Source organism: Osmia lignaria, chromosome 7 (genome assembly GCF_051020975.1).
Source record: "Osmia lignaria lignaria isolate PbOS001 chromosome 7, iyOsmLign1, whole genome shotgun sequence".
NCBI classification, from domain to species: Eukaryota; Metazoa; Arthropoda; class Insecta; order Hymenoptera; family Megachilidae; genus Osmia; species Osmia lignaria.
The window spans coordinates 2,726,721-2,745,752 of record NC_135038.1 but is presented as its reverse complement, the minus strand read 5'-3'; the positions used below and the strand labels follow the sequence as shown (position 1 = coordinate 2,745,752).

Genomic DNA, 19,032 nt, shown 5'->3' with positions numbered 1-19,032 from the left:
CCGAGAAAAAAAATAGTAAAATTTTAGGTTGATACCCTCATATCTCTCTTATCAGAGTGGGTAGGGCAGGCATGTTTAATTGTTAGAAGCGAAAGAGCCACTGCTCCCATTCTTACCGCTTCAGACTTCTCCCACCATCCCGTAGAATTTTTGCTAGGACTAGGAATACACGTCAAATATTGAAACAGTCGGGAAACCAACAGAAAGGGTGGTGGGAGCCGAGCGCGAACTCCGTGGTAGGGGAAAGAGCCACGAGTGGCCCGCGAGCCGCAGGTTAGACAGGTCTGGAGTAGGGGGTTGAAATTGCACACAATTGTTGTTTAGACAAAAAGCATTATGTGGTATCAATATCAACCGAAATTGTTGCTGGGGCCGATGTTGCTTATACGGCTAAACGCTTTCAGAGACGGGAACGTAACAAGTGTTTAAGTCTTAAGAAGAAGTCATTATAAAAATTTCAATCTTCTAGGTCTAGAGGTTTTTCGCTGGACATTGATCATTTTTAATCCTCAAATGGCGGACCATGCAGAGTACCAACTTTAATTTAATTTTGTATTTCATATTTTCTTTGTTTCAAAATTTCATACTGTACCTCTGAAAATTATTCTTTCTCTTGTAATTAAGCAGAGACAGACCGGCATTATATATATATATTTGTTTATTTTAATTATATTTTAGTATCAATTATATAATGAATGAAGAACAAAAAACACTATAAACTATTTTAATAAACATATTCTATAATAAATTTAAGGAATAGAAGCTCATGTCTTTTTACCGCGCACATAGTAAGAAGAATGGAACAAAAGAACATAACGAACATATTCCCTAGTCGGTAACATAGGGATCGATTACCATTTACAACACTTTCAATATATGAAATCTTTTCGTTTAAAAATGATACATTTATTTTTAGGTTAATATCTTTGCGTATATTTTGTAAGTTCGAATCCATGTCGACCCAAACTTCGCTGTTCAAGGCTTGAGTCAGTGAGTCAATCAGAATTTTATACATAGAATGATTTCTAATAAATAAACTGTATACATTTCTATTTTTATTAAAAGAAGATTGTCTTACGAATCTGTTCTTTAAATTTTATCGATACTATACGGTATGAATTTATATGTTGTATATTTTTCGTTTTACAAGATGTTTTTTTAAAATCGTTTAAATTAAAAAAAAAAATGTTTTGTTATGTTGATATAAATAAATTTTTCTTATTAACTTATTGTTAGCCATGAACAGCGAAACCTCGGTTAATCGTGACCTAAACTTTAAAAAAACGTATACCTACAAGGATATGACTCGAAGTGAAATGTATCATTTTTAAACGAAAGGGGTTCATGTAGTGGAAGAATAATTTTTAAAGCAACAGTGACTTCAAATTAAAATTTTGCTCTCTCTATGGTTCACCATCCGAGGATTACATTATAACATAGGATGATTCTGTAGAACCTAGAGATAATAAATGTTTAAAAAGAGACAAAAAAGTAACCAAAATGTCACCTTCTACCTGACATGTTTTATTTATCCCTGTGTTGTTCATAAATATAATTTGAATAATTATTGTATAATTTTCACTTAAAATTCTATGAATATCTCAAAATTTTTCTACATTAAGGTAAATCTATTTTGAAAAATTTAATTTTATGTATTATGTAATTTTCAATTAAAATTACAATTATGTGATTTGATACGAAAAATTCATTATCTGAGTATGAATGATACCCAATACGATTGTTTATTGATGAATAATATAGCATAAATGTTGATGTGCTGTGTGTGCAACCATAAAAGATCGGTATGTTGATTCAAGTAAATTTATCTTCAAGGTCGAAAGGTATACGACTGATGGAAACTAAACTCTTCCTATATATGAACGCACGTGGAACTGACGTCTATCTAAAATAGCGGTTTCAATAGACATTCTATCCCTAACGAAATTTACCAAGAAGTAAAATTATCTTTTCTGCTGTTTTCTGTTCCATTAACCCTTAACTGGTACAGTGAAATAGACTCACCGTTTGAAAAATTGCAACATAAATTTAATTAGAAATGGTAGAATATTTTAAGACTTTTTTCTAATTTCAAAAAAAAAAAAATATCTAATTCGACTATTAACCCTTGAACAGTGAAGTCTAGGTCAATTGCGACTTAAACTTACAAAACATATACAAAGATATTAACCTAAAGTTACACATATAACCTTCTGTCTACGCCGAGAGGAAGGTATGGGAGCGCGATTTGAATGTCTTCTGTGCAAAAGGAATAAACTCCAAACTTGTACTAATTTGATCAGCACAGTGTTTCATTGGCACGTACGCGGATGTAAGTAATACAATGTCAAATGATAGTTACACTCGCAAATCGCTCGTTATCTATGGTTAATTTATTCTAATCCGCTGGCTTCCGCTCACCTGCACATACAGGATGTCCCAGAACTACGGTTGGTCCCTTGAAGGGGAGGTAGCTGGGGTGATTCTGAACAACATTTCCCTTTGGCAAAGTGTTGTGCAAAACGAAGCATCAAACAACATTTTGCCAAAGAAAAATGTTGTTCAGAATCACCCCAGCTACCACCCCTTCAAGGTACCCACGGTAGTTCTAGGACACCCTGTATAATGAAGAACGATGTCACAGTGACGTTGCCTAATAAGTGGGGCCACGCGGTGGATTCGGACAGGTAGACGGCGCTATGTGTCGCCTACTTGCCGTAACATCTTCAGGTGAAAGAGTTTGATATATTAAAATTTAGAAAATAAAAATAATATGAAACACAAAATTAAATTAAGATGAGGCTCTCTAAAAGGTTAAGATACTTGATATCATCTGTTACTTGACTGGATGAGGTATCATAAACCCCCCTGTAGCAGTTAACGATATATCCAATTTAATTATACCTGCAATTGTTAAATTAAAATTTTTTCTTTGCATTTTTCAGGGGGTACCTTATAATTGTGTTCATCCCTATGAATAAGTGACATGGTATTTTTTTAAATTATGTTCCAGTTAAATATTAAAGATGACTATTAATTACTAAATTTTGATGGGGAGAGGGGGATAAACATCTATCATTTTTATGGGCTATGATAGTGGATGTATAGCACTATTGCACGTGGTAATATAACAAACTACTATACGTATTATGTCGATATAATAAGTTAAAGATTCTAACAGAATAAAATTGTAAATCAACTGCTTCCGAAGCAACAAGTTATCTACCACATTATACAATCATTTATTCCATCAGATCTTTACAGCATATTTTAACAAAAATAAAAGTTTATAAAAAGAAGTCTTTCTTTTGTATTTTCAACGATCCAGATTGCATACTGAGGGTTAATTTTTTTATTAACAATTGTAGTTTAGTAGATGGTTATTTTAATTTCCAACAAAACGTTTGAGAATCAGAAAAATTTTAAATAGCGATTGTGAGATATAATGTTGATAATTACAAAATTTGGTGTTTTAAGAAAAAGGATTTGAAAGTTAAAAGTTGTGGCTCACCCAATTTAGCCAATGTCAGGATAATATAGAGCTTCTTTCTCTGCAGCAGTGGCTTCCTCTACAGCAAACCTCTTCTTCCTGAGAACATCTTTTGCGCTATTTGCAGGGCCCTAAAGTCCGATCCAGATAATCCTTTCTAATCTCCTTCCTTTGCCATATTCAGTGCTCTTACTGCTGAAATTCCTATCTCTTCCATTATCTTCAGAATAGCTTTATTTTCATTACCAAATGTGGTGACAGTAGTACTTTAGATAATTTGATAGTCTACACGATAGTATTGTGATATATCTTTTTTCTTCTAATGAGCATCGTTTGGAGTACTATACAAATTTTAAACTAATTGAACCATCTCCGTTACAAGTGCACCAGTAGAAACAATGTCATACGATTTGGGAGATTATATTTTTGCGCCAATTGACGAATAAGTCATTTTGATAAGTAAATTATAAAAATTGCCGGTTATAAATTTTGATTGGAATCATTATTAAAAATGTTATATACTCTTCATCGAAATTCCCGCTTAATTTAAGTACAGTTTGTTATTTTTAACATATCGCGAATATGTCTGGCCCTTAATTAATTAGGAGGTAATTAGGAGAGTAATTACCGCCGTAATTAAGAACTTCATCTAGAAAGGTGAAAGTAGGTGTTATTTAACGACGATTTACTTTAATTTACATAAGTATCACTATTTAAATTCAAATTTTAATACATTATTGTTTAGTACTTATTCTATTCAGCAGTTCTCAACTAGTGATACACGTACATTTATGGCACGCGAAAGGAAGCTGGGTGGTATACTCGTGATCAAATTAGGTTTCCCTAAAAAAATGACGGTACAGGGGAAGCAGGAATTCTCAAAACCTTAATTTTAACGATATTAATATTAAGAGCGAGTTAGAAATAAAATAATATAATTTTTATTTACTGAATATTGTAAAATTGAGTATATTAATATAATTGAGCAATATGAATAATAACTAAATATCAATTCAAATTTTCCTCCGTAAACGCTAGACTATTATACATATATATAGGGCCTTTTAATATATAATATAACAATTTTAATACGATTCGGTAATCGTAGTTTTTTTGTATAATTATTTTATTAGAAACCAACAAAGAAATATACGATAGCAGTGTAAGTGTATAGTTCCTCTAACATTCCTATGTACCCTGGCGATCAATTCAGACTCACGATGTATGGGGGAAAGCTCCATATAAAAGGCGTCCCATTTGAAGTGAACCATACGATGATCATATTTCTACAAAATATAGTTACAATTAAACTTCATAAAAAGAGGGGTTGCAGCTTCAGGTCCCACCACAAGCCTTCCATTTACTATATCAAAAAATATTGTGGAAAATTTCATTTTACTGTTACCGCTTTTCTTTACAATTAAATATTATTTTATTTTATTTATTTTTAACCAAGTTTGTTAATCAAAGGAGGCTTTTAAAGGTTTGATAGCCCTGGATTCAGATGTCTTAATTCAGTCGTGGATATTTTTCGCACAATGCAATTGTAACAGGACGAAAGCCCTTAGTTATATATTAATACCAATGTAAAATAAATATTTTCGCGGCACAATTAGAGATGCAATTTGAAGCACTCAAGAGTGATTCAAATAATTCACAATATTGCATACTTCTTTCAAATCTCTATTCTTATTGTTTTTTTAAAACCAATTGAACTGTATTCAGGAAAAAACAAGTTTAAATATTTTTTGAATTAAATTGTTTATAAATCGACTTCACCAAGTACACAATCCCGTTTTTAATCAATCAAGAAACTCATTTCTTCTGTTTCTAAAGGGCACCTCACGCAATCAATATACATTGTCAATACTGTTAACATTTGTTGACACTCAAAATAATAGTGGTGTATCTTCAAATTTATTGTAAACAACCGTTCCACTTGTATACATATATTCAATTTTTTTTTCAAACTTTGCAAATGAATTATATCTTTTGCATAAAATAACGTTGACTGCCGCAGAGAAAATGAACATTTATTGTAACACATACCTACAGTTAACTTTCAACTTCCATGTTTCAAATTTTTTATTTGCTATTTTACAATACTGGTATAATGTCAACTCTATTAAAAATAATACTTTCGCCTCCTTTTAATTTTTTGAACATAACACTGGTGATCCCTACAGCACTCAACGTGTTAATAGTTAATAACATTACATTATTCATATTCAATTAATTTAAGAACATTTCAAAGAAAAGCTTGCTTTTTTCGAAAAATAAGTAATGACAGTTACTCCGCTACTATTCTGTAGTTTGACAATAAATACTAAGAGTACTGACTCTATATGTATATTTGGTAGTCTGAAATTCATGGTACAAATAGAGTCAGGGTGATTCTATGGCTCAAAATAAGTCGAAAATCAGAAAAAGGGAAATTACATGGGAGGCTTCGTTTTCGAGAAAAATGCATTTGAAAATCAATTTAGGTACGCGTGTACATACTTAACTAATAACCAATATTACCGATTCCACTATAGAACGTTGCTGTGACTATTTTTACACGTTAAACGTAATAAATAATAATAATGAAGTAACCATCACATTGTTAGTTGTGCTTAGTTTATTATACAATATTGTTTAGGCAAAATATTATTCAAAATATTGACCATTTTCTCGTATGCAAAGTTATAGTCTTTAATTTAAATTCTTTTACTGTTTGCTGCGTATCCCAGATTGTCATCTCTTCAAATGCTACTATGATTCATCGTTTTAAATGATCAAGAATAAATAAAATGTCTTCACAATAAATTATTCTTTTCACGTTTCCCGACAGATGAAAATTGAAAAAATAATGAAAAAAAAGTGTGTGTGTGCCTAAGACCATATGACTGACGATGAAATGAAAACTTCTATGACGTATTTATTAGCTAATTCCCTATTTCGTTTCAATTCATCGTCGGAACTGGCTATTTTGACCCATCTTTTCACCTTTTGACCATTCAAATATTTATACATGCACATCGTAGCTACTATTAAATATTAAAAAATGAAAACGTTCCGTGATAAAATTAAACACAGCAGGGCATAGCAGCGTGACACACCTATCTGTTTCTTGCTCGCTCGGTTAAACTCGGCTTCCCGGAGTTTACCCGAATAAATGTTTCATCTCAGAGCGTGACGAATCAGACTCATTCCCTGTCCAGCAAAACGTGTTTACGCACTGCGCCTAAAGAAGTTTTCACTTCAAAAATAATTTGTAACGTCGGTTATTAGTTAAGCACAGGCGTATTTAAACTAACTTTCAAATACATCTTTCTCGAAAACGAAGCCTCCCACGTAATTTCGTTGATCTTGATTTTCGACTTATTTTGAGTCATAAAATTACCCTGACCTCATTTGTACCATGAATTTCGGACCACTCTGTATATTAATCGTCTGAGATTCCTTGTAACAGATATAAACAACCCAGGACAACCAAACTTCGGATTTATAGTAATTGAGGGACGAGAAATCGAATGAGACCATTTTCAGAACTGGCAAATAAACCGTTCTCGAGATATACAGGGTATTCTAAAAGTACGGAAACCCCCTATTACCTCGATAAGAACGTATTTTCGCGGAAAATGACTAACCTAACCTAGGTTAGGGTTAGGGTTAGGGTTAGGTTAGTCATTTTGCGTGGAAATGCGTTCTTATCAAGATAATAGAGGGTTTCCGCACTTTTAGAATACCCTGTATATCTCGAGAACGGTTTATTTGCCAGTTCTGAAAAGAAATTGTGGCTGTAGTTCCGAATACGACCGGTCGCCGATCAAGATGAAATTTTGAGGGGGAGAGGGGAGAGAGGAGTGGACCCCAAATATAAAGTGGTATCTTTGGCTTTCTATTAGTTTCCGAGATATTAATTAAAAACTTTCGTACAATACATAGAATTTTTCCTATACAGACGCAACTAACACTACCGTCTTCGCTGTAGCAACCGTCATCGTCAAGTGTCGAACAGCCGTTCACGCCATAGCGATATCGGCTTCCGTTTCTATAGGGTGTTCCGTGTAAAATCCATTTTTTTAGTTACATTACGTTATGTTTTATATTTTATTACTAATTCTCAAGGAATTAAACACATTTGATTTATACGTAGGTTAGGTTAGGCCGCCCGGAAGGCGGCCGGCAACACTCGTCGTATCTCCAAAGTTTTGAATAGGACACCTTATAGATAGTCAAGCTGGAACCTCCGCTGTGTCAACGGCTGTTCGACACTTGACGATGTCAGCTTACTACAGCGAAGACGGTTGTGTTAGTTACGTCTGTATAGGAAAAATTCTATGTATTGTACGAAAGTTTTTAATTAATATCTCGCAAACTAATAGGAAGCCGAAGATACCACTTTATATTTGGGGTGCCCTCCTCCCTCCCCTCTCCCCCTCAAAATTTCATCTTGATTGGCAACCGGTTGTATTCGGAACTTCATCCGAAATTGTTATGATTGATTTCTTTAAGTTAGAGACGCTCAGCAAGTAGTAAACTGAACACGGGCGTCCGTCAACGCCCAAAAGGTATAGCCGGATAAGATGGTCAAAAGTGTAATGGCTCATCCGATAGCTTATTAAGAAAAAACAGTCTGTGCCAAGTTTCAGCCCTGTATCTCATCTGGGGGGATAGTAATCGGCAAAAATGTAAAACACACGTTTTGGTCAATTTCTCCTATATTTGTGCATGAAAAATTCTGAAAAAAATCAGAGATATTTCTATTCATGAGACACATATTATACTAGCTATGCAGATTTTTCTTAATAAACTATCGAATGAGCCATTTGGTTTGGGGGCACTTTTGACCATCTTATCTGGCCCACGGTCAGGCGAGTGTGGGGGAGGGGTACTTCTCACTCCCAGTTTGTCGAGGACTCGCAGGTGAATGTCTTTCACTTCTTAATCTGATTTACAACTCTCATGTGTCCGCGTCAAATCATCACGTATAAGACAAGAAACACAGCATTTCCGTGTAAACTTTACTTGACTGTGTCACGTGATATTGTTTGTTGTTCATAGCACGTGCTCGTAGCCCGATCGTTGCGATGATGCCCCCCACCACCGATCGATAATCGCAGCAGTATAGACAGTGACGCCCGAGGTCAGCCACTTGCCTGACTGTGCGTGCTTCGAGTGAACCGGATGGTCCAAAGAATGGCAACCAAATGCAGGGAAGTAACAGTGGTCCAGAACTGAAATTTAGCTGTTCAGATTTTGAATTGACCGGAATAATCCGTAATTTTTTATAAATAAATATCAAAAATATTTTAATCGAAATATGAAAAATATTTTTTATAAGAAAAAACAAAAATAATTGTTACAAACTGTTGCAAACGATAATAATAATCTATTATTTGATGTTAATTATCTAATGTAGAACTTTACCATATAATAGCCTCTTAACGCATCACGCAGTTCCGGTGACCGACCCGCCTTAAACAATAATAATTCTCTTTCTGAGACGAAGTGAGACGTGATTCTAATATGACTATGCAGCGAAAAGTATACAAAAAATATTCTACTTTACAAAAATGCGCTACTATTTAAGACCCAAAAGATATTCTGTGTCAAAGATGGAAAACTTCGACGATTCTCTTTGATCCATTGAATGTTATTTTTTTTATATAAATTATAAACAATGAGTTTTAACTTAAGGTGCATTCTCATTGTAGATAGATACTCTTTATTTATAGACAAAAATGGACATATAATATTAAATAGACTTAGCAAGGTATCAATAAGAAGAAAAGCAAATTTTTTCGGTGAAAAATGGTATTTATGAAATGTTCATCTTTAAACGCTTGTTCTAATCACAATTTATAATAAATCCCGTTAAAGGCTTTTAAGAAACTAAATACATTTGAGAAACATCGATATGAGGAAATTGATTTGTTAGCAAATGAACAGCTAATTCATCGATCTGGACTTCTGTGTGACGCATAGAGACAACACGCTAGTAAGTCGTTCACAGCGATAAAATTTTATAGTTTTGGCAACTGTGTAGATTCCATCATGAAATTTACAGGGTATTACAGCGACTCTTTCTGGATACTAGAGAAAGAATTTAAAATCGATATGTTGTCCCTCCCTGTTGTGATTTACATTTGAAAATTAAAAATGATATTATCATATGTATTATTTGTTTAATTTCTAACGATTGAAAGAACAAAAACAGGAAGAACCCCAAACCAGTGATGGCTCACATGAATTTATAATAGTGAGGCTATAGCAATAAAAGTGAAAAACATCAATATGGATTAAAAAGATTATTTCATTAATGAAAATAAATTAATTTTTAACAAAAAATACAACCGACTTCAAAATGCGCTAAAAAGTGCACCAATGCTATTTCATTTGCACCAATCCTCCACAGCTATTAATAAAACCTATTTGATCGTTAAATAGTATACTAAATACATTTCACCTTTTTCGGAGGCGGCGCAAAATTTTATTAGGTTTAGGTTTTAGTAAGGTTTTATTAGAAATTATTTTATACTTTTTAGTGCATTTTGTTGTAGAAATGAAGTATAAGTTATTTTACACTTTTTAGCACATTTTGAAGTCGGTTGTACTTTTTGTTAAAAATTATTTTATTGCACACTTCTTGGAACGTGCAGTATGTATTTGTAAGATACCATGAGGTGAGTTTGCGTTTTTATTGCTTAGCTAATAACCGTAAACCGAAAAAAATATATTGACCGAATTTAGATGGTTAATAAACAACAAATTCCATACTTTTTCGCAATCGTGGATATATCTCTTACTAGATGTGAAAGGTTTCATCGCGATTGCTACATTCCTTACAGAATAAAAGCCAAAAAATATAAATGGAGTTTTTTGCAATAAAATCGTTAGCAATGCAAAAATGCAAAATGTTTTTTAATGGGACCAATCGGGAGACATACTCTACAAGATGCAAAAGGTTTCGTTCCGATTGGTCCATCCGTATCGGAGTAACCGGCGAACATACATACAAAAAAAAATTATATACTGATCGAATTGAGTAACCTCCTCCTTTTTTAAAGTCGGTTAATAATAGGAATTGTTCAAAAAGTGGGAAACATCAACGCCTTCAATGATTGTCAAATATGTAGAGAAAGGGATGGTAATAGATAATGGGGATCCCTACCCCTCAATTTTATATTCTTTCTTCAAATTTGATTCTTAATTTGAACTACATAAAAGTTTTACTTAAATATCCGTAAATGAATAAGGCTTTCTTTGATAAAAGGTGAAAGTAGAAGAAGAACAATTTAACGAAAGATCGTCAGGTGTCTTTATTAAGAATACACTCCCGTTATATTGCCGCGGATGGGATTGTAGAGGCAGACAATTTTTCAAATTTCCAAGCTTACATTGGGAGGGGGATATATGTAAGTGTATTGTCTTGTTGGTAGGCTATAATGGTGAAAGAGTGGCACTAGTGTGCTTGAAAATCCGTATGGAGGTTACATCACTTACGTGGCAATATATCGAGAGTCTACTGTAATATTGTATAAAAATCACCGAAGAGGTCAAATTACCAGCAGGGGCTACCTTTTCCTCTACCTATATTTATAAAACAGAAACTTTCATTTTACAGTGGAGCTGCCCCCTGCGGCCCTCATGGACGAGCTGTCACTGCCCTAGATTACTTTCCCAGAAGGACCAAATCTGACATCAGACACTGTAAAAGACCTAAGAACTGGGATGGGACGATCACAATTAGTGTAAACATCGACATATTCGTTCATTTATATCTTTTAGTGGCATAACTATAATTGTCTGATAGGATAGCTAAAAAAATTGTTTCCTACTTTATTAGTGCCGTGATAATATTCACCTAAATTTCGTTTATTCCTGTTTATTTCCAATAATGTTATCTAAAATTTTCGAAAATATTAAATAAAGGTTCTCCATTTCTTAATAGGGAACCACTTGACAATTTTGAGTCTCCCTAGTTGCGCTACTGACGTCTTGCTTTGGCAAAAGTAGGCTCTTACTATATTGCCACGTGAATGATTTAATTTTCACACAGGTTTTCAAGCATGCAAATGCTACTTTCTCTAGGAAAATGAAAACTTGAACGTTTGAAAAATTTCCTGCCCTTATCGCCTTGTTCGCGGCAATATAACGAGAGTTTACTGTATTAGTCTTTTACAGTATGAATAAATCATGTATTTTTTCTGTGCTTTTATCCAAAACAAATTAAACTCATGATCCATGATAATATCCTATGTACAAGTTATCGTTTTTTGAAGAAATAAAATAATCTTCATTTCTGTTCTCAACCAGATAAAAACTGTTCGAATTATATTTATCGTATATCAAATAGAGAAAAAAGAGGAAAGAGGATACAGATTGAATCCATATTCCTTTTAACCATACACGAGATTAATCTGTTATCCTCTTTCCCTTCCATTTTTATTTTGTATACGATATGATGTTTATTTATATTAATACTTTTTAGAAAATAAACATTTGAAAGGATCAAAAGTAAGACGAAATATCAGATCCTATATCAAGTATTTTATTTACACCCCTGTTGGTCATAAATTAGTTTGAATATTTCTGAAAAATAGTGGCTCTAAACTTACCGCCTCCATAACTCAAAAAGTTTGCGCCATATCGAGGAACAGAATATTGATTTTAGTTCGTACACTGAGGCTTACAAGCCTACGATGTTTTATGAAAATCTATATGTATGTATACGTTAACTTGTACTTAAAATTTGAAAATTCCGGAAATGCAGAATTTAAAAAATTTCAGTTTCAGAATTTCGAAATTCCAAAATCTCCAAATTCCAAATTTCCAGCGTTAAAAATATTTTATAATTCAAAAATTTCAAGGTTTCAAATTTAAAAATTTCAGTTTCCCAAAGTTTCAAAATTTTTTAATTTCTAAGAGAGCCTTGAAACTTGAAAAATTCGCCGCAGAAAAATCTATATTATGCCAATGTATTTATATGATTCTAGGATTTGGACTGCTACCAGGCCGATAAACAGTTATCAATGTGGTTCAATTTAGTTGTTTTCCAATTCATGGATAAAACGTTAAAAGCAAAAAAAACACTAATCGAACTTGGCACTTCCTACTGGTAGCTATAGAAGTAATGGATAAATTACACTATTCAACACGTATTTGGATCACTCATTTTCAATAGACGCTTCTTCTATGTGCTGAATTCGTAAGAATATCTGCTCTATCAGAGGGTGTAATTAGATTTTCTGCTACAGTTTTAGTTTTTAAAACAAACTGAGAAACATCCATAATACTTACGATTACAAATGTGTTTCAAGAGAGATTATCGCTTTAATCGTTTAAATATATTAAACTTTTTTCTTATAATAATTATTGTAATAGCATATAATATTTAATAATAATATTATTTGTAGTGTTAACAGCAATGGAGCAACTATTATCTACTCTATTTAAGCTGAAAATATCTTAAAAATTAAAAATTTGCATTTTTCTTAAAAATCAATTTTCGAGTTTAACAACTTAAATGCAGCAACTAACTTTTAATCCTCAAACAACGACAGTTGAGTCAGGTATGATCCAGATCTACAAAACAGTGAATAAGCTAAAATTAAGCTTCAATTTTTAAATAAAATAATTTCATACATCAGAGAAATAATATCCAAGGAAACAGCATCGAATTTAAAAATTGAAAATTAAATTTCAACTTTAATTCATAGATATACTAAATTGACAAAGACCTGATTCTACCTTACAGAAACTGATTTTTCAATTTCGTCGAACGAATTTCTTTATTGATGGTGAAAAGTCGCTGATTGAAGCATATCAAAAGACGTGCTTTTTATTCTTGTACAGTTCACTTCGTTGTATTGTTTCTTTGATTCTCTAAAAATTGGGAACTTGTGAAGTACACCTGGTATCCATATACTTGTATGACTTTAGAGATGCTCGTTACTTCATTTCCTTCTCATTATTTAACCTTCTCTCTGTGCAAATATTTCAACATTAATCGTGTACAGAGGTGTAATTATAACCAAAAAATATGCATTTTCAGTGCAAAATGTAAAGAAGAAACTTTGGGTGTGTGGGTGTGTATGAAATTTTATTGATTTTTAATACTTTGACTTTCACGTCACCCATATGCTTGTATTTCTATAGAAATTCATCAGTCATATTATTAAGACTTCTTTGACTTACTTGATTAGAAATACTCGTATTAGATACTTGAAATTATGGATAAAGAATATAATGAAATATTGTAAAGATAATATGGATAAGATTTGTAAAGACAAATCAGCGTGCCAGTCACTGTTAAGAAGATAGGAAAAAGAATTAAAAGTTAAAAAATGTTTATTAGTCTGGAGTGTGTTTGTATGTACGTACATACACCGAGTTCCATCGAAATTGTCGCAGTGAAGTTGGCGCACTAACACATTCACGCCGTGTCGGTGAGCCGATTGGCGAGGTGCCGACGACGCGACACTGCGTGAATGTGCAGCCAACTTCACTGCCACAACTTCGATGGGACTCACTAGATGCCGGCGATTCCGCCCGAAGTCGATCGACAATTATCGGCAATGTTCGTCGTGTCGTCTGTTCATATGTCGGTAGCGAACATGTTAAACTACGATTTATATGAAATAAATGAATGATCTCTCTATTTATACTAATTAAAAATTGCAACAGAACATAAAAGAATACGTTATTCTTATTTATGGTATATTTAATTAAAATATAAAACGTAATATTCAAAACTATATTAATATTTCTGTGACCGATTGTACCTTGAAGGTTATGTCGTTGGAAAATTGTCCACAGTTTAGAAGTTATATTCGGTCGAGAGTGCGGAAACAGTGGATTAATTTTATTCTATTTTTGATAATTAAACTTCAACGTACAAACATACATACGTGCACATTGTTAATATTTTAGCACTTTTCATTTTACGAAAACAAGTAAGTGGTCTTGAACTTCTTTTTATTTCATAATTTAGTTTAACTGAACAATGTATCTTTGCTTTGGAGCAACAACAGTGCAGTGCTAAAGTTTAAACTGCAGTCGAGGTTGCCAGACGCGAGTACATAACGTTGATTGCATTTCTCGTCACAGAATTCAAACACGCGTTTAAATACTCTATTTAAATACCGTGGGTGCTTTTCTTGTTTAAGCTTATCCTCTGTATAATTGATACATCTACAGATTTATACAGTTGTTTAAAAATTATAGTACACTTTAATAATATTTAATTATATTATGTAAATTATATAGTTTGATCGTGAGTAGCGCAATTCGACGAGGGGGGGGGGAGGGATCAATTGATTCCTTTAAATATTTTTAAATATTTCAGAAATCCTTGTCGTGAATAAACAAAAATTCAGAAAATGAGTGTTAATACATATTATCACGATACTAATAAGGTAAGAAAAAAATTTTTTACCTCACTGTCGAAAAATTATGATTGCGCCACCGGATTGTGACCCAAATTAAACGTATGATGTTTAAATAAAATGATTTCATATATCATAAAAATAATATTTTAAACTTAATGTACATATCTTATAAAATATTGTAGGCGCACTCACGTGCCAAACCCCCTTTCAAAGCCGAAAAGCAAGAAATAAAGCTATCTATCTATCATAAAAATAATATTTGAAGAAATATTGAAGGATTTAAAAAATGAGAATGATAAAAAATACAGAATTAAATTAAAATTGATTATTCTTCAGTTCGCCATTCGAAGACTAATTGTAAAACAAAGAATATATAAATGAAAAGAAGATTTAATTAATATTACTGATTTTTTATTAGATTTTTAATACATTGTTGCACAGATTTAATATTATATGTATGTATACATATATGTAATTGTATAAGGTATAAAAAAACTGTTTAATTTTCAATATTTTAACATTTCTAATTAGTTTAATATCTTCATAAAATTTTAATAAATTCCTTATGATTTTTAAGCAGGACTGTACATTCTTCTCAGGTTGCTCATTTGGAAAATAACATGTCTTCAAAATATCTAATTTCATGTACACCTAACTATTTCAGATCTGCTTTAAATTAAACTTTTCTTTACAATTTATATCACTTCTGGGCGTAGATTGCCCTCTTTCTTCAATGAAAGAATTACTAAAAGCTTTTTCGTTAATTTCAATTGAACCTGCTTTATACGATAAAGAAATAAACGTCCAATTACGTTTTAATACCAAGAAGAAGTAACGTTTGACACGTTGATCGGCTATCAGACTTCGTTTATAACGTTCCAGATGAAATCTGCTGAAATCAATACTTCGAAACTACTAATCGTACACTTACGTTAGAGTTCAGTGGGCATATAACAGAATTTCGATTGCGAACTGTATTGAAATGTACAGTTGGTAACAAGTAAACATAAGCTTCTGTTTTACTGCAGATTCAGTGTAATTAAGTATAGCTCGTTGAATTTGCAAATTTGCATTGCTTTGAGACAGAAATCATGGTTAAATGAATTTCCTGTGCATGATCAGTGAGAAAAGAAACTCTGTAAGCAATGTGTATGCAAATATAATAACAATTAACTTACTAGTTACGCTTTGCATAATCCGTATAGTAGACTCTCGTTACATTGCCTTGGATGGAGCTGTAGCAGCGGAAAACTCAAGCTTCCTAGCTCTCATTTAATGGGGGGGACAAGAGATAGGGATTTGTGATGATGAAAGAACGACACTAATACAGTAGATTCGTTGTATTGCCGCGGTAGTAATCTGCTTTTCACGTAGATTTTCAAACATACTAGTGCTGCTTTTCCACCACTATAGCCTACGCATAAAATGATACGGTTCTGGTGCCCCCCCCCCGGTGTTCCAAATGAGAGTCGGAAGTTAGACAAATTTTCTGCTTCTATAACAAATATTCCATTTCATATATGTATACTTCCATTTTTTTAAATCTTTCACCTTGAAATTTCAAAAAATATAAAATATAAAAAATCTAGTTGCGTCTATCTGATGCACTTTTTTTAATGCCACATTATTCATTTAAACCGTTTTTTGATAGGAGCAAGTGATAACGAGTTATTTCAAGTATTAATACTTATTGACTCATTCTGTATATGTAATTATTGTATCAAAACTGTGTGTGAGAACGTTAGGCAAGATAGGGTAAAATAGGGTGCCTAATATATTTTTTCTTGTAATAAAAAATCTGAGGACAAAAAAGCTTTTAATACTATTATCAAGTTGATCTAAAGTTGAGTTCAGACTTTAGACATTTAGACGAGACTTTTTATTTAAAAATAAATATTCCAAGTTTATACCAATATTATTTAAGTATTATTTACTTATTATTGTGCGTAATTTAAAAAAATGTCTACAAATGCTATAAAAAACACACTACTGTTTAAATAATAACAGTCATATCTTTTTAATAACCCTCGGACGACAGACCATGGAGAGAGCTACAATTTTAAATTAATTTTGTATTCCTTTGAAAATTATTCTTCTAATATATGAAACTCTTTCGTTTATCAACTGTGCATTTAACTGTACTTTAATGTCCTTATATGTATACGTTTTCTAAATTTGGGTCATGGTTGACCCAAGCTCTGATATTCAAGGGTTAATATATTGGAAGTACCATTAGTAAAAAAAAATGTTAATTACGGGCCATTTCACGGAAAGTGATCACACTTTTTCCCGCATGGTCTTGGATTTTTGTTAAATTTTGTAGGCTTGTAGAACCCAATGTGCACCGTCGAAGTCGTTTTGCCATACTTTTATTGCCTTTTAAGGGTTTTTAGACAAAAGTACCAAAAACGTGTCGACCTATTCCGTAGTTGTTAACCGATGGCTGGTTATTTGAAAAGATATAGAGTAGCGGCGCAGCTATAAAATTTTATATCTCCGGCAATTCTGCGTGTTCCATCATGAAATTTTCAGGGTATTTAGAAAACTCTTTAATGATCCTACAGAAAAAAATTTCAGACCGATTCGTGCTCCCCCTTGGGATTATTTACAAGTTTGAAAATTATAAACATTATTTACAACAATTTGAAGATTGCGTTGACACATGTAGTAATTTTTTTATTAAACTTTGAAGTTTTACCTATAAAATGCCGGTTCATGCATGTCGATATCTATAATACTTTCCGAGTTATGATTTTTTAAAAAAAAGGTGACCCTAAACTTACAGTCCTTATAACTCGGAAAGTTTAAACAATATCGAGGAACGGAGCATCGATTTTTTGTTCGTACATTGTGTTCTACAAGCCTACAAAATTTAACAAAAATCCAACACCATGCGGGAAAAAGTGTGATCACTTTGCGTGGAATAGCCCTTACATATTGTGAATAATGTGGTATAGCATGTAAGATTTCGATTACAATAAACGATCTACAATTTATTCTTTTAAAATTTTGTTTAATTATACTTTCAAACTTTTGAACAGTATTGTACTTTTAATTGTATTATTTGATGAAATTGTAACTTCCTTTTTTAAACCTTTTTTGTTTAGAATGATTTAAAAGTATTATACAGGGTACAGTAAAATACATCATTATATCACTAAAGGATTCTTTCATATTAAATTGTTGAAAATGCTAAATGCCTGGTTGAACATGCAATTTCTTTCAATTAAGAAGGTTTATACAATTTACACTTCAAAAGAAATCTTGATACACTATGATGTAGCTTATTTAACGTAGTACAACCAGGGCTGAGCAAAGGGTATAGCAGGATAAGATGGTTAAAAGTGCCCTTGAGCCGATTTTTTTCAGCAATGCACCATTTTATAGCTTATAATAAAAAACCATTGTACACCAAGTTTCAACCCTGTATCTCAACTGGGAGGGTAGTTACAGGGTAACAAAGAAAAAGTGGTTTTTGCCATATTCTCCCTATTTAATGGCATTCAAAAAATCTGATAAAATTCTAGAATATTCTAGCCATGTTTCTTTATGATTGTGAATTTTTTCAGATTTTTCGGTTGCAAATCCTAGGCGTGAAAAATCAAAAACGCAAAGAAAAGTCGAAAAATTGAGATTAATATTTTTAAAATATTTTTCATATGTTATTAAATGATTAGTGTGTATTCTTGAGTAATTAATAATTAAAAAAAAAAATGATTTTATGAAAAAAAAAAAAATTGGACATTCATGGGGCGCGATCCTGCGACAAGAAACTTCCCAGCGCTTCCGCGGTCGGACCCCTTAACCATTCAACCACCGACAACGTTGAAAAACTGTCGAATATTTTAGGAGATAATGTGCGTAATTTTCAATTATTTACAATAATTTCACTCTCTCCATTCAGATCTTGCTCCATCCAATGCAGAAATGTTAGAAATCACATCATGCACTAAGTGTGTAAAGGAAATGAAAAAATTGAAAGCATTTCTCATGTTATCGCACGAAATATGTCGAAAATATCGGTTTTTCATTTTTTTAAACACGGCGCACCACACTTAAAAATCTGAAAAAAATTGAGGACACCAGTCATGCTAATATCTAACTACTGTGAAAGTAAAAATCTAGTGTTTTGAAATCTTCTACCCGAAATCTCAATTTTTCGACTTT

At 32.4% G+C, this 19,032-nt stretch overlaps 1 protein-coding gene and 1 long non-coding RNA gene across 3 annotated transcripts in view; one reads left to right on the top strand and one right to left on the bottom strand.

Moving 5' to 3' along the window:
• LOC117609657 (metabotropic glutamate receptor 8) overlaps positions 1-19,032 on the bottom strand; it is a 218,235-nt gene that overhangs the window by 164,186 nt on the left and 35,017 nt on the right. The gene's annotated exons all lie outside the window — the stretch shown is intronic.
• On the top strand, positions 1,269-2,415 carry LOC117609664 (uncharacterized). The gene is made up of 3 exons (XR_004582643.2): positions 1,269-1,622; positions 1,834-2,059; positions 2,134-2,415. It is a non-coding gene; the product is annotated as an uncharacterized LOC117609664 (long non-coding RNA).